Source organism: Sciurus vulgaris, assembly GCF_902686455.1.
Source record: "Sciurus vulgaris genome assembly, chromosome: 1".
Lineage (NCBI taxonomy): Eukaryota > Metazoa > Chordata > Mammalia > Rodentia > Sciuridae > Sciurus > Sciurus vulgaris.
The window spans coordinates 79,257,705-79,270,810 of NC_136461.1; positions in this window are offsets into that span (position 1 = coordinate 79,257,705).

The following is a 13,106-nucleotide window of genomic DNA, read 5'->3' on the forward strand; positions in this document are numbered from 1 at the left end:
AATAAGTAACTTACTAGATTCATCTCTAGTTCCACTTCAAGAATACCAATGCCAATCTCGTAGGAAACTAAGAAGGTGGATCAAGGGATGGGTTTCTGACATCCTGAAATCAATGGTAAGAACTGAATACTTGGGCTAGTTGCACAAATTAGAAAATTAAAGAACCATCAGGTGATTTCATCCTAATCAGAAGTTCTGCATATGTTCCTTATCTACATTCTATTGATGGTGTATTTTTATATGTATATTTAATTATGTATTTGCCCTTTGTGTAAATTCCTTTTGTAACTTCTGAGACTGTAGCATGTGATCTAGAAATTACTCCCAACTAGGACAAGACAAAGAAATCAGAAACAGATGTATGCCTCTGTGGCCTCACATTGTTGTTATTTTATCTGTTTAAGAAAAAGGGAGCAGGGAGCTGGGGAATCCAGTTATTTCTAAATCTCTAGACACTCATTTTTTACCATGTAGAAATTTCTGCATTTCTTCTGGCTTGTTGCCAATCACTATCTTCCTGTACCCAAATGCTCTGATTAAAACCAAAACCAGTCACACTATGTATATGAGTATCCTTTACCAAGCATAACCATGGCTCCTTTATTTTTAAAATTATTTTATTTTATTGCAGTTCTGGGGATGGAACCCACTGGCACTCTACCTGTGAGCTACATACCAGCCCTCTTTATTTGGATACAGGGTATCACTAAGTTGCTGAGGCTGACTTCAAATTTTTGATCCTGCTGCCTCAGTCTCCCAAGTGACTGGGATTATAGGCATGTGCCACCAACCTCGGCACCACTGCTTCTTTAAAATACACTTTCCCACCAGTATTGGTTAAATGAATGCCTGGTGTTCTGTGAGTAACTTTCTTTGATCTTGATTTATTTTAAAAATGACTATATCAAAATTTTAAACTCACAAAAGTAAACATCACTTTTATGTTTAAAAACATTAAAAACAACAGCATACATCTCTGTAGTATATTATGAGGAAATACCTTTCTTATTCACCTTATACATTGTGACTGGAGTAGTATCTGGCACATATTGAGTTAGGTGCTCAATAAGTAGTAGTTGAGTGAATGCTTTTAAGTTGCATTTAAATTAATTCGCTTGCTTAGCAAAATACTAAGCCAAAGTAGTCTTTGGACTTTGTAGTTGTCATTACCTGTAATGCTTTTCCCACCGATCTGTGTATCCCAAATGTTTTCATTCTTATCAGTCCATCAGAAATTCACTCTACAAAGCCTTCTCTGATCAGTCCAAATATCTTTTCCTTGACTTCCTAAATATAAAATTATTAAATGCTTGAAGTTTCTAACACCACTTTAGAGACTCAGATATTTAGTGAAAACTTTTGGGTTAACTAGGAACCTGACCCCATAGTTCCATGACCCACCAGAATAATACCAGCCTAAAAATAAACCCTTTCATTCTTAAACATCTGAAGACCTACCCTGTTGTCCCTTAGTGATCCCTCCTAAGGTTTCTCAGCTGCCCCATCCCTATCCCATCTATCTCTAGTAATTCCTCTCTGTTCCATCTTGGTGGTCTTCCCATTGGGTTAACCTCAATAGAAGAAGAACAGCTGGTGGACATTTTATCTATAACCCTTCACATCCTTGTATAAGAGGCAAGTAAGCAAAAAAATTTCATAATTTTCTATTATAGGCATGTTCTTAACTCCTACTTCTGTGCCAAACATTGTAACAACAAAATATTGGCTTTAAGGACTTACAAGTATGTTGTACCATGGGAAAGCATAATGTGCACACAATTAAACTGATAAAATTCATCTTCATACATATGGGATCCTATTTATCCCAGATTTTTCTTAGTTTTAATTCTAAAAACTAATGTGTTCCGAGAATCCCAGCATTTCTGCATCCAAATTGCATTTCTGACTTTCAACCAAAAGTACTATGAAATTGTTAGAAATGCATTCCAGTTTTTTAGATTTGAAATATGTCCTTTGTAACGTGGCATCTGAGGCTAACTGCTTTGGGGACTAACAGATGTGTTTATTTCTGAGATTCTTCCAATGTCTTCTGAGCCCAAATGGGGCTTTAAGTATTGTCTCTGAGGTCTTACATTTGAAAGTATAAATGTCACAACTGGGGAGCATTATCATGCCACCTGCTTCACCTTTTGAGATTAAAAAATAAACCCTGACTAGAGGCAGCATAACATGAAGCAGTCAACCAAGACTGGTTCGTCCCTGAACTGAGTCTCAATTTCTTCAGCTGCAAAATGGGATTCATGCACCTCCTATTTGTAGAAATACACAAGACTATGCTCCTTAAGTATAGTGTTGGCACAAGTAGATAATTGTTTCCTTCACCTTGCTTCATCTTTTCATACAGGAGAGCATTGCCTAAGCATGTTTTACGTATGTCAGGGCTCTTATATCATTGAGTGGAAATGTCACTATCTCTGGGATACTGTGGGCCTATATAGTAGTGATTTTCTATGCACTGTGGTGTCCTCTGTCCACTAGATGGCAGGAGTTCCTTTGGCATGTTTTATAAGGCATACACCTAGACATGTTTGGACTGGTGTATCAGTAAGGCTTCTAAAGGGAAAAGAAAAGAAGAAGGAGGAGGGAGGAGGAGGGGGAGGAGGAGGGGGACAAGAAGTACCAAAAAACTGAACCTAACACAATTAAAACAATGTTTTCAGGTTAACTGGGTAGCTAGTGGTCATTGACTACCCCCTCATCTTTTCCAAACTTCTCATCTCTTGTTCCTTCTCTTCTAGTCTTTTGCATGTCCTGTTTTACTCTGCCTAGAGCACTTTCCCCCAAGCAGCAGACTCCCTCACCTGGCTAACTCCTCTCCATCCTTCAGGTCTTATTTTGGACATCCCTGCAGTCAGTAAGACTTCCCTGACCTCTTTCTGAGTCCAGGTGACCTCCCCCTTTCCTGCCCAGTTCTCTATCTTGTTCTTTGGCATCCTGCTCCTCATTTAGTAAGTTTCCTGCTCAAACAGGCCTCCCAGTTTACTAATCTCTTCTGGCATCTAAACAGTGCTTGGCACTAGGTAGACATTCAACCCTATGGAAAAGATGGCTGCTTCCATAGGACCTAGTTTGCTTTGATCCTTCCTGTTGTAGCACTTAACATTATATCATCATTCCCTCTTGTCTGTATCACCCACTAGATTGTGAGCTCCGTGACAAGATTTGTCTAGTTCATGCCTTTGTATCTCCAGTGCCTGACACATCATCAGCCCTTGATCAATATCTATTTAAAGATTAGCACATATATAGCTATATTGTATGCATCTACACACAGCACACCTGCAGCAAAGTATAATTTTTGTTGAGATGAGTGAGGAGAAATGATAGCAGGACCCTATACCTATGTCTTCCTTTGCTACAGCAGCATCTACAGAGTTGGTCAGAGAAACTTTTGATAGCAGTTGCACTAAGTAAATTTTATGTTGGCCTAAATTTTCAATGAGTGAATTTAGAATTAATGTCAAACTTTGTAGGTTAAATATGGTTTGCAGAGCAAGAGTTTGGAGAGGCCATAGAATGTTTAAAGGGAGAGAATATATGTTTGCAATCTGGTGACCAAACAGACACAGTGATATAAAGAATATGCAATAAGAGAGCCTCTGTTGATTTATTAGTTAACTATAAGAAACGAGGCCCAAACTGGGTGCAGCAGCACATGTCTGTAATCCCAGCTACTCCAAATGCTGAGGCAGGTGGATTGCAAATTCAAGGCCAGCCTCAGCAACGTAGACTCTCTCTCAAAACAAAAATTAAAAAGGGGTAGGAATGTAATCCAGTACCACAAAAAGAAAAAAGTGAGGTGGAGGTGCAACATTTAGGGGAAAAAAAGACTTGAACATGAGAAATACTCTGAATCTTGAGCATCAAATGATGCTCATATATTATGAGACCTTCTCTGCCCTTTGAAGGCTCCAGGATGAAGGTAGAAACTGGCTCTAGCCAGGAAGGGCTGAGGTCACTTACATTTCTTTTTTTAGAGGATCCCAATGTACTTTTTTTTAATGACAAGATGACAAAGCAAATTCACAAAAATAATTTTTTATATTTTCATTTAACAAATCAATACCCTTAACACATACATAATTTACAGTGAGTTTATGTATCAAGTCGAGTCACATGAAATTGTTTCTTTTCAACCAATTTTCAACCTAGCAGTGGAAGCTGAACATTGGGCTAAAAGAAATTAAGTTCTAGAGATGAAACCTACATTTGTATTATGGGTGAGATGTCTGCCATACCTTCTAAGTCTTTACAAGACAAATGCTGGAGGCTTCCCTGTCCCTAGATTCACAAGTCAAGTCAAAGAAAATGCAGCAGTACCTGAAGCACAGGGGGCCTACAGAAAGATGAACTGATTTTCTCCCTCACTCCACTGATCATCTCTACTGCTAAAGGTGAAAGGGTTCAGTTGCCCTCCCTTCCCCCTCTTCTACAGTAGATATAGTACAGATAGTTCACCTCCCTTCCTCAGCTTTCCCTTTCTCTACATTCTCCATTGCCCGTCTCCTCTTGTGTCTCTGGTAACCACTTGGTAGTAAGTGAAGAAGACATTGTATTTTTCGACCCCATATCAAATCTTAAACTGATGGTTAACTTTGAGAGGTTGTGAGATACACCTTGCTGCTCTCAATATAGAAGATTGTTTTGATAATACCAATGAGTCCAAGATTGTTGAATTCTTCCCACTCTCTCGTCACCACCATGAGAGATGGATCCAGATATATTGCAACAGCATGGCCTGGGGCCTGCACTTGAGTTATGAAATGCTGCGGCAAACTCCTTGTATAACAATGTTATTGGTTAAGAACTCTATCCTTGACCCTATCATCAAGAATTTTAAAGTAACTTATCCTTGCTGTGCTCATAGACTTTCAGAAATTTCTCCATCATGGAGCATCTGAAATCTTCATAGAAGTATAGGCAAGACTCCTTGGGTAATTTCTTTTTTCCCTAGATACTATGTTTATTCAGTCCATCCGAGTAGGGGCTTAGCAGTAGCACATAAGTGCCTGAACCCACAGCTTCCATAACTGCAGTTAAGGGGTGGCAGATGTTTAAACTGGCATCTGGGCTACAGTAGGTAGAAATAAGAACATTTGAGTTTCCACATAGAGTCATGTATAGTTTTTCCAGCATGAATGAAGTTCAATAAGAAGGAAAATCTGGACTTTAACTATTTAGTTTTTCTCTGGGTGTAAATTTTAGGGAATCTGTTCATATTGTAAGACCTCATAGCATTCTTTAAGGAGCATGACTTTTACCTTTTAGTAGCATCACTTCCTTTATCCTGCCTTCCTTTATCCTGGTTTGCCTGCCTATCTCATCCTTGAACAGTTGCCAGTTCTTACTAATTTTCAGAGCCCCATTTCATCACTTCCTCCACCCAGTATCTAGCAGTTTATGCACAGAATTGGTATCCAGTGACTATTTATTGAACTGTTAAAGTTGCTCTGCTTTGGACCTGTTTTAATCTGACTGTCCCACTGCCCACCCGGGGTTAGAAGGCTTAAGTATTTTCTGCATTAGAAAGTTGTCTATAAGAGACTTGAATTGCAGTATATGCCTAGGAATCAACTCTTCCATTTTCTTTGGGCAACTCTAATACACAAGAATGGTACTCCACTGATCACATCAGTGTCCTACCTCTCAAACATATGCTACCAAAGCTCATTGATCTAGGGATTAGATCTCATAGGCTGGATGCCTCATTTCTAGATACTTGAAGCTTTAAGAGAATAGGCTTGATCTGAGTCCTATTGAAGACCAAGATCTTGAAGGAAAATTCAAAGACTTGTCACTGGGGCTGCCCTTGTTCCCCTTCACTTGTGATCCATTTCTTCAGCTTCTTTTGCAAGTCTATGAGTTTCCCCAGTATCCTTGTGGGAAATCCCTTTGAACTGAAGTTAACTAAGGTCTATTTCTTTTGCACACACTCAGAGGACTTGAGCCAATGCAAAGATTGAGAAGGTCACAAAGAAAGCCTGTGAGGCTCTGAGGCCTGACACTGCCTTCAACTTGCCATGTGGCATACTATGTGCCACTAAGTTGTAAGTCACACACTCATCTTTATTGCCAGGGTTTCAAGACAATGCTTGTGAGAGTATGCTGAAGGACGGACAGAATTATAAAGTACAATAGAAGCAAGTGAAGTTTTTTCTGAGAATGAGGAATAGCACAAAGACATGGACATGGGAAAGCAGGGTCCTGTTTGGGGACCAGAAGGAGTACCTCTGGAGCATAGTGTTCCAGAGGTACTCCTTCTGGAAAAATATAGGTTTTTATAATATTTAACAAGGTCAATAGATTACGAGATGACTGTTAATTGAAAAGATAGTTTGCTTTGCTAACAGATCCCAAGAGGAGGCATGCCATACCACAAGGGGCCACAGAGGGAAGAACCAGTGAGGCAAAAGGAGCCGAAGAAAATAAGGGCAGGAGCCTTGATAGTGGTTTCTATGGGAAGAATTAGACAAAGAGGAATAAGGTTCAGGATTGACTTGTTTCAATGATTTCAACCAGCTTAGGGGAACAGGGGTTATCCCTAGTTATCTGTTAATTGGTCCTTGGACGATTAGGGCAGGGGATTAGTGACCTGTGTACAAAAGCCCCATGAGGTGTTGGGGAAAGTGGGGTCTAGACTGGTTGTTTTGCATATGAAAGGTATACGCAGGGCTAGCAGCTTACTATCTAAGCATTGGCTAGCCCTGGGAGTGGGAGCAGGGGATCCCCTCCAGGGTCACCAAGGCCCCAGAAGTCAAAGTATCAAAACAAAAAATGTTAAAATCATGGTCAATACAATCCCATAAGATAGTATCAGGACTTGAGGAAGGGAGGGAGGGAGGGAGGAAGGAAGGAAGGAAGGAAGGAAGGGAGGGAGGAAGGGAGGGAGGGAGGGAAGGAGGGAGGAAGGAAGGGAGTTGAATAAAGATCATAAGGGACCAGAAATTTTAAACTAAGGAGCTTGTGTTTAATTTTGCAAATGATATTCTGCAACAACCCTAAGGATTTTGAACAGGAGAGTGATAAGAGTTATATATTAGTAATACTACCCTGGTGTCTTTGGACAAGAAAAGGTAGAATTTAAGGATCAGATCAGCAAGACCTATAATTAACTGCATAAGGGGTTGAGGGAAATGTGGGAATAAAAACTAACTTGAATATTTTAAGCCTTTGTAACTGAATAATGATATTGATATTAATGTATGCAGGTGTCTGAGGAGAAGGCACTTCCAGTAGGAGTCTTAGGAGATAACTGGGCAGAAATGATGAACTGGGTTTCAGAGATGCTGATATGATCATATCCAACAGGTAGTTCTTAAATATTGTTACCTTGTGTGATATCTGGCATTGTGTGTTTCTGAATTCCCCAGCTGCGTCAAAAGAACTCTAAAGCATTTGTGTCTCTCTTCTTTGTCTCTCCCCAGCATCTATCAGAGAACCTCATTCCTCTGGTTCTTGTTCTTTTGGAGCTTAACCCACCCTTTTTTCCTGGGGCACAGCCACTAAGACTTGACCATATGATGAAGAAATAGTCTGGACTCTCTGACGGCCTTAGCACAAGAGTACACACCCGGGACATAATAAGAGACTTAATTCCAATAAGCTATGGTTACCTTATCAGTAAATAAAGGGGCAGAATTTCTTTCTTTCCTTTCCTCCCTCCCCCCTTCCTTCCTTCCTTTTTTTCTTTTCTTTTCTTTCTTTCTTTCTTTCTTTCTTTCTTTCTTTCTTTCTTTCTTTCTTTCTTTCTTTCTTTCTTTCTTCTTTTCTTTCTTTCTTTCTTTCTTTCTTTCTTTCTTTCTTTCTTTCTTTCTTTCTTTCTTTCTTTCTTTCTTTCTTTCTTTCTTTCTTTCTTTCTTCTTTTCTTCTTTCTTTCAGTTGAACACAGGGGCACTTTATCACTCAGCTACATCCCCAGACCAATTATTATTATTATTATTATTTTGTACTAGGAATGGAACTTAGGCCCCCCTAACTACTGAGCTACATCCCCAGTCCTTTTTAAAAAGTCTTTTTTATTTTGAGACAGGGTCTTGCTAAGTTGCTGAGACTGGCTTTGAACTTGTGATCCTCCTGGCTCAGCTTCCTGAGTTTCTGGGATTACAGGTGTGTGCCACCATACCTGGTAATAGAGGGGCTTTCTAAATGTTCTCTATCAACATTTTGGATGCTAAAATTCTGTGAGTCGTTTTTGAGATTTTTGTGATGCTAGAAAGGTACCTAGTGGATCAGGGTTAGTGTTTATCCTTGTTTTGTCAGTGTCTGTAGAGACACGCTTACAGCCATTTGAGGAAGTAGCTCTAAGATGGCGGCTGGCGTTGGGCCAAGAGGTGGCTAGTGTTAACAAGGTGTGGTCTCTCATGACCTTTTGCCTGATTGGTTGATGTCTCGTCCACACTCGTGGTCAACAGATGTTCCTCATTCTTTCTTGATTGGTACCATGGTGCATGCTCCAATTGTGCTACTTAATCCTAAGCTGATTGTCTGCCTTAGTGTATATAAGACATTTTCTTCACCTGGGAGGAGGACAGCAGACCTCTGAAAGCATAGCAGCTCTAAAAGCGAGCAACCCTCTCTTCCTCTATAAACTAGGGAGCAAGCAAGGAAGCAAGCAAGGAAGCAGCCCAGAGAAAAATAAAGAAGTTGTTCATTCCCAGTCCGCCTCCATTTCCTTCCCGTGGGATCGTTGCTGTAGGCAGCAACAAGTATAAACTTTAAGTCAGCCTCTTCATCGAGACTCCTATTAGACCTTGTTAACCTGAGAATCGGTCAATTCCAAGGTGTTAGAGCCTCCCTGTTGCTTTTCTCATTCTCTTAATCTTGGCTTCTCTTTATGCCCAAGGTAAGGACACTCCTCACACACATGTAGTTGACTCATCTGTTGGGGTGAAAGGGTTCTAATATATGATTAAAATATAATATGCAGATGTCAATCAGTCATTGAACCAAATCTGGACTTCTCCGGAATATTCTAATTCTACTGCAAGAACATGGATGAGTGCGGTAGCAGTGGTGGGAAAGAAAACATGCATGCAAAATGCAAAAGGTCATGATGAAAAAGAAAACAGGAGAAAGGAGGAGAAAAGGAAGTCATATTTATTAAAGGTCTTTCATACATGGCTCTCTGCTGGATTCCTTCGGTCCTCCCACAGGGCTTTTAACTTGCAAAAATCAAAAGATTTATACTATCTGAAGACAAACCAGAGTATGTGTCTTGAACTTGTAAACACATATACACTGTATCTCTTCCCATTAGATTGTATGCCCCATGAAGACTGGGACTATATAATGTCTTTTTTGTTTATATTTCTATTCTGGTTCCTCACAGAGCTCTAGGCTGCTGGGCAAATATTAAATAAATGAATGAATAAATACACTTAGACTTGATAGTGCTGAAAGTAATAATATCTCCATTTTACAGATGTTGAGATATTGAGGGACTTAGTGACTCACCTCTGATCACACAGCTAAAAGTTGAGAAATCTGAAGACTGAGGTGGTTGCCTGAAGGTAGGCTCTATTTCCCTGAGGATGTCCCTCATGATAACTGCCCCAAGCAAGTGTCACAGCCATGTTCTATGACTTTCTTTGTAACAGAAATGACCACAGCCTACTTGGGCAGAACTTCATGGAATAGTATCAGGAGATCACAGAATGGAAGAACAGTTAAGAAACTGGAGTAGAGCTGGGTAGTAGAAGTAGAAGTAGTAGAAGTAAAAGTAAAAGTTGAGCAAAGTTCATGAAATAAGGTCATCAACTGTTTTTTTTTTTTTTTCTCATTCTTACCCATCCACTATTCTTGGACTCAGAATCCAAGAGAGAATTTAACCGGCCAGAGAAATTTACTGGCATGCCTGTACTGACAGCTCAAGCAAGACTGTACAATGGGGGAAAGGAAATTTCCCCCCAGATAATCCAAGAGATTTTATAAGAACAAAGTAGGAACATATCTAAGCATTAAAAAATAATAATAACAACAAGTGTCCATTGCATGTGTTACGTGAAGGACTGTGGCATCCTGAGCCAGAAATGAGTCGTCCCAAGAGGCTACTCCCCTCTCCTCCCTCAGGAGGTCTTAATGGAGGAGGGGAGGGGCAGATGAAGGATTGTGTCACAATGCCATCTTTGAATGCTAACTGGACTTTTGTTTAGAAGTTTCTTGAATTTGAGAACTCACATGTCTCCAAATCCACCCCACACCCTCCACCAGGCAGACTTGGCCAGGCTGGTGGGGTTTTTTATGGTTTTTTGTTTTTTGTTTTTTGTTTTTTTTTTTTTGCTTTTGCTTCTGTTTTTGTTCACACCTTCCTGTGGGGTCATTTCAAATTCCTATTTCCTGATGACCCAACATCCTTCCGTAATCAACTGGCAGTCAGGGAGAGCCTGCCAAAACCTCAGGTAGTAGCCCTGCCTGGCACCATTTTCAGCAATATCCTGTTCACAACTTTCCAGTTCGGCTCCAAATGCCAATTTTGGTTCGTGAAAATTTCCATGGCCTCCTGCTAGGCCACTCTACATGTTCCAGCTTATGGCACGATAATCTCCTGGGCTGGGCCACAGCCCTCACCCTGTACTCAGTGCCATCATTACCTCACACAGAACACTTTTAACACTGGTAGAGTAATAACCCCACTTGGGAGGAGAGACATACCTGAGGAACCCAGAGAGGCTAAGGAACCCTGTTATAGTTGTATGTTCCGATTGTGGCAGAACTAGGACTGGAAACCAAGGCTTTGAGTCCACTGTCCCAGCCTTCTTCATGAAAGAAGTCTGCTAAATCAGAAAGGTGAGAGTCTTGCAATTCTGCTACATTGTACCAGAGAGCCCACGATTCTACAGCTACAGGGAAGCCCTGCATTTTCTATTGAAGTAATTGATTCATCTTCCCTTAGCACCCTCCTCTGTTATCAGGCTCGGGGCTAAGCATCTATATATCTTCAATGCTCACTCCTATTTTGGGTTTTATTATTAACCCTGTTATACAAAGGGAAACAACTGAGACTTGAAAAGGTTATATGATTTATTTCAAGTTCATGTACCTAGTGAGTGGTAGAATCAAGATTCAGACCCTACAGTCTGGTTCGAGAGTACCTATGTTTTCCTACTGCACTTGTTTCAGAACTATCTCTATAGGTGTTTTTTCTCCATTGACCGTGCATGCACCCACCCACACACAAACCACCCTCTCCCCTCCTCTCTGGGGGTTTCCCTGCCCTTTGTTTTAATAGCCTCATTAATGTATAAAATTCACAAACTATTAGGGTACAACTTGATTTTAAGTAAGTTTATACAGTTGTAGAAGCATCATAATTATCATAATAATCTACGTTAAGAGTCCTTCCCATTCACCAAAAAGTTTTCTACTCTTCTGCAGTCAATCCCCATTGATCTTCCTGCTGTACTGGTCTAATTTCTTTCTCTATACTTTTGCCTTTTCTACAGATACATAAATAAAATCATCTTTTGTATCTTTTTCTACTTCTTGTCTTTGAGTTCATTCATGTTGTTGGATGTATCAGTAGTTCGTTCTTTTTTTACTACTTAATAGTAGTCCATTGTATGAGTACACCACGTTTTGTTGTTTTTCTACATACCAGTTGGTGAATATTTGGATTATTTCCAGTTTGACCTATTACGAATAGTGTGGCTATGAACATTTGCATGAGTCTGTGTGATTATGTCTTCCCTTCTCTTGGGTGGACACTTAGGAGTGAAATTTTCTAGGTCATGTGGAAAATATATATTTAATGTTTAGAGAAATTGCTAAACTGTTCTCTAACTTCTCCACACCCCTACCAAAACTTGATAATTGTCAGTTTTTTGCAACAGCCATCCTAGTGGTGGGGAATATCTTGCTATAGCTTGAATTTGCATTTCCCTAATGAATAATGATGTTTTAAAACATTTTTCATAGGCTTGTTGATCATTTATATGTTTGGTGAAATGTCTATTCACATCTTGTTAGTTTTATTTATTTATTTTATCAGTTTGTCTTCTTGTTGAGTTGTTAGAGTTTTTTATCTATCCTGGATACAAGTCCCTTATATATTATGTGATTTGCAAATATTATCTGGAGTCTCTGGTTTGACTGCATCTTTTTCTTTCTGTTTAAAAATTTGTTCTTTTTAGTTATACACGACAGTAGAGGGTATTTTGACATATCATATATACATGGAGTATAACTTCCCATTCTTGTGGTTGTACGTGATGTGGAGTTCACTGGTTGTGTATTCATATGTGAGCATGGGAAAGTTGTGTCTGATTCATTCTACAGTCTTTCCCATTCCCATCCCTCCTCCCTCACCCCCATTCTCCTCTATCCAATCCAGTGAACTTCCATTCCCGTGCCCCCCACCCCCACACCTATTGTGACTCAGCATCTGCATGTATAAGAGAATATTCTGCCTTTTTTGGGGGGGATTGGTTTATTCACTTAACATGATGGCCTCCAGTTCCACCCATTTACCAGCAAATGCCATAATTTCATTCTTCTTTAAAACTGCATCTTTTTCAATGGCATTTTCCAAAAAGTAAAAGCTTTTAGTTTTAATGAATCTGAATGTATCAATATTTTCATTTTTAAGAATCATGTTTTTGGTGTCGTATCTAAGAAACCTTGGCCTAACCCATGTTCACAAAGATCCCCTACATTGTCTTCTAGGAGTTTTTGAGTCTTAGTTCTTACATTTAGGTATATGAATCATTTTTAATCATTTTTTTGCTTTTTGTGAGATAAGGCTATGTTATTTATTTTTATGTGGACAACTAGTTGTTTTAGCACCATTTATTGTAAAGACTATTGAATTGCCTTGGCATCTTTATCAAAAATAAATTGACCATAAATGTAAGGGTTTATTTCTGGAGTCTGTTCTGTTTCATTGATCTATATCCTGTTGTTAAAGTCAATACCACACTGTGCTGATTACTATGGCTTTAAAAAAAAAATCCTCCAACTTTATTTTTTTTCAAATTTGTTTTGATTTTTTTTCTCAGAACTTGAATTTTCATATAGTCTTTAGGATCAGCTTGTCAAAAAATTTTCTGCTGGAATTTTGATATAGGTTGAGTTGAAACTATAGATCAATT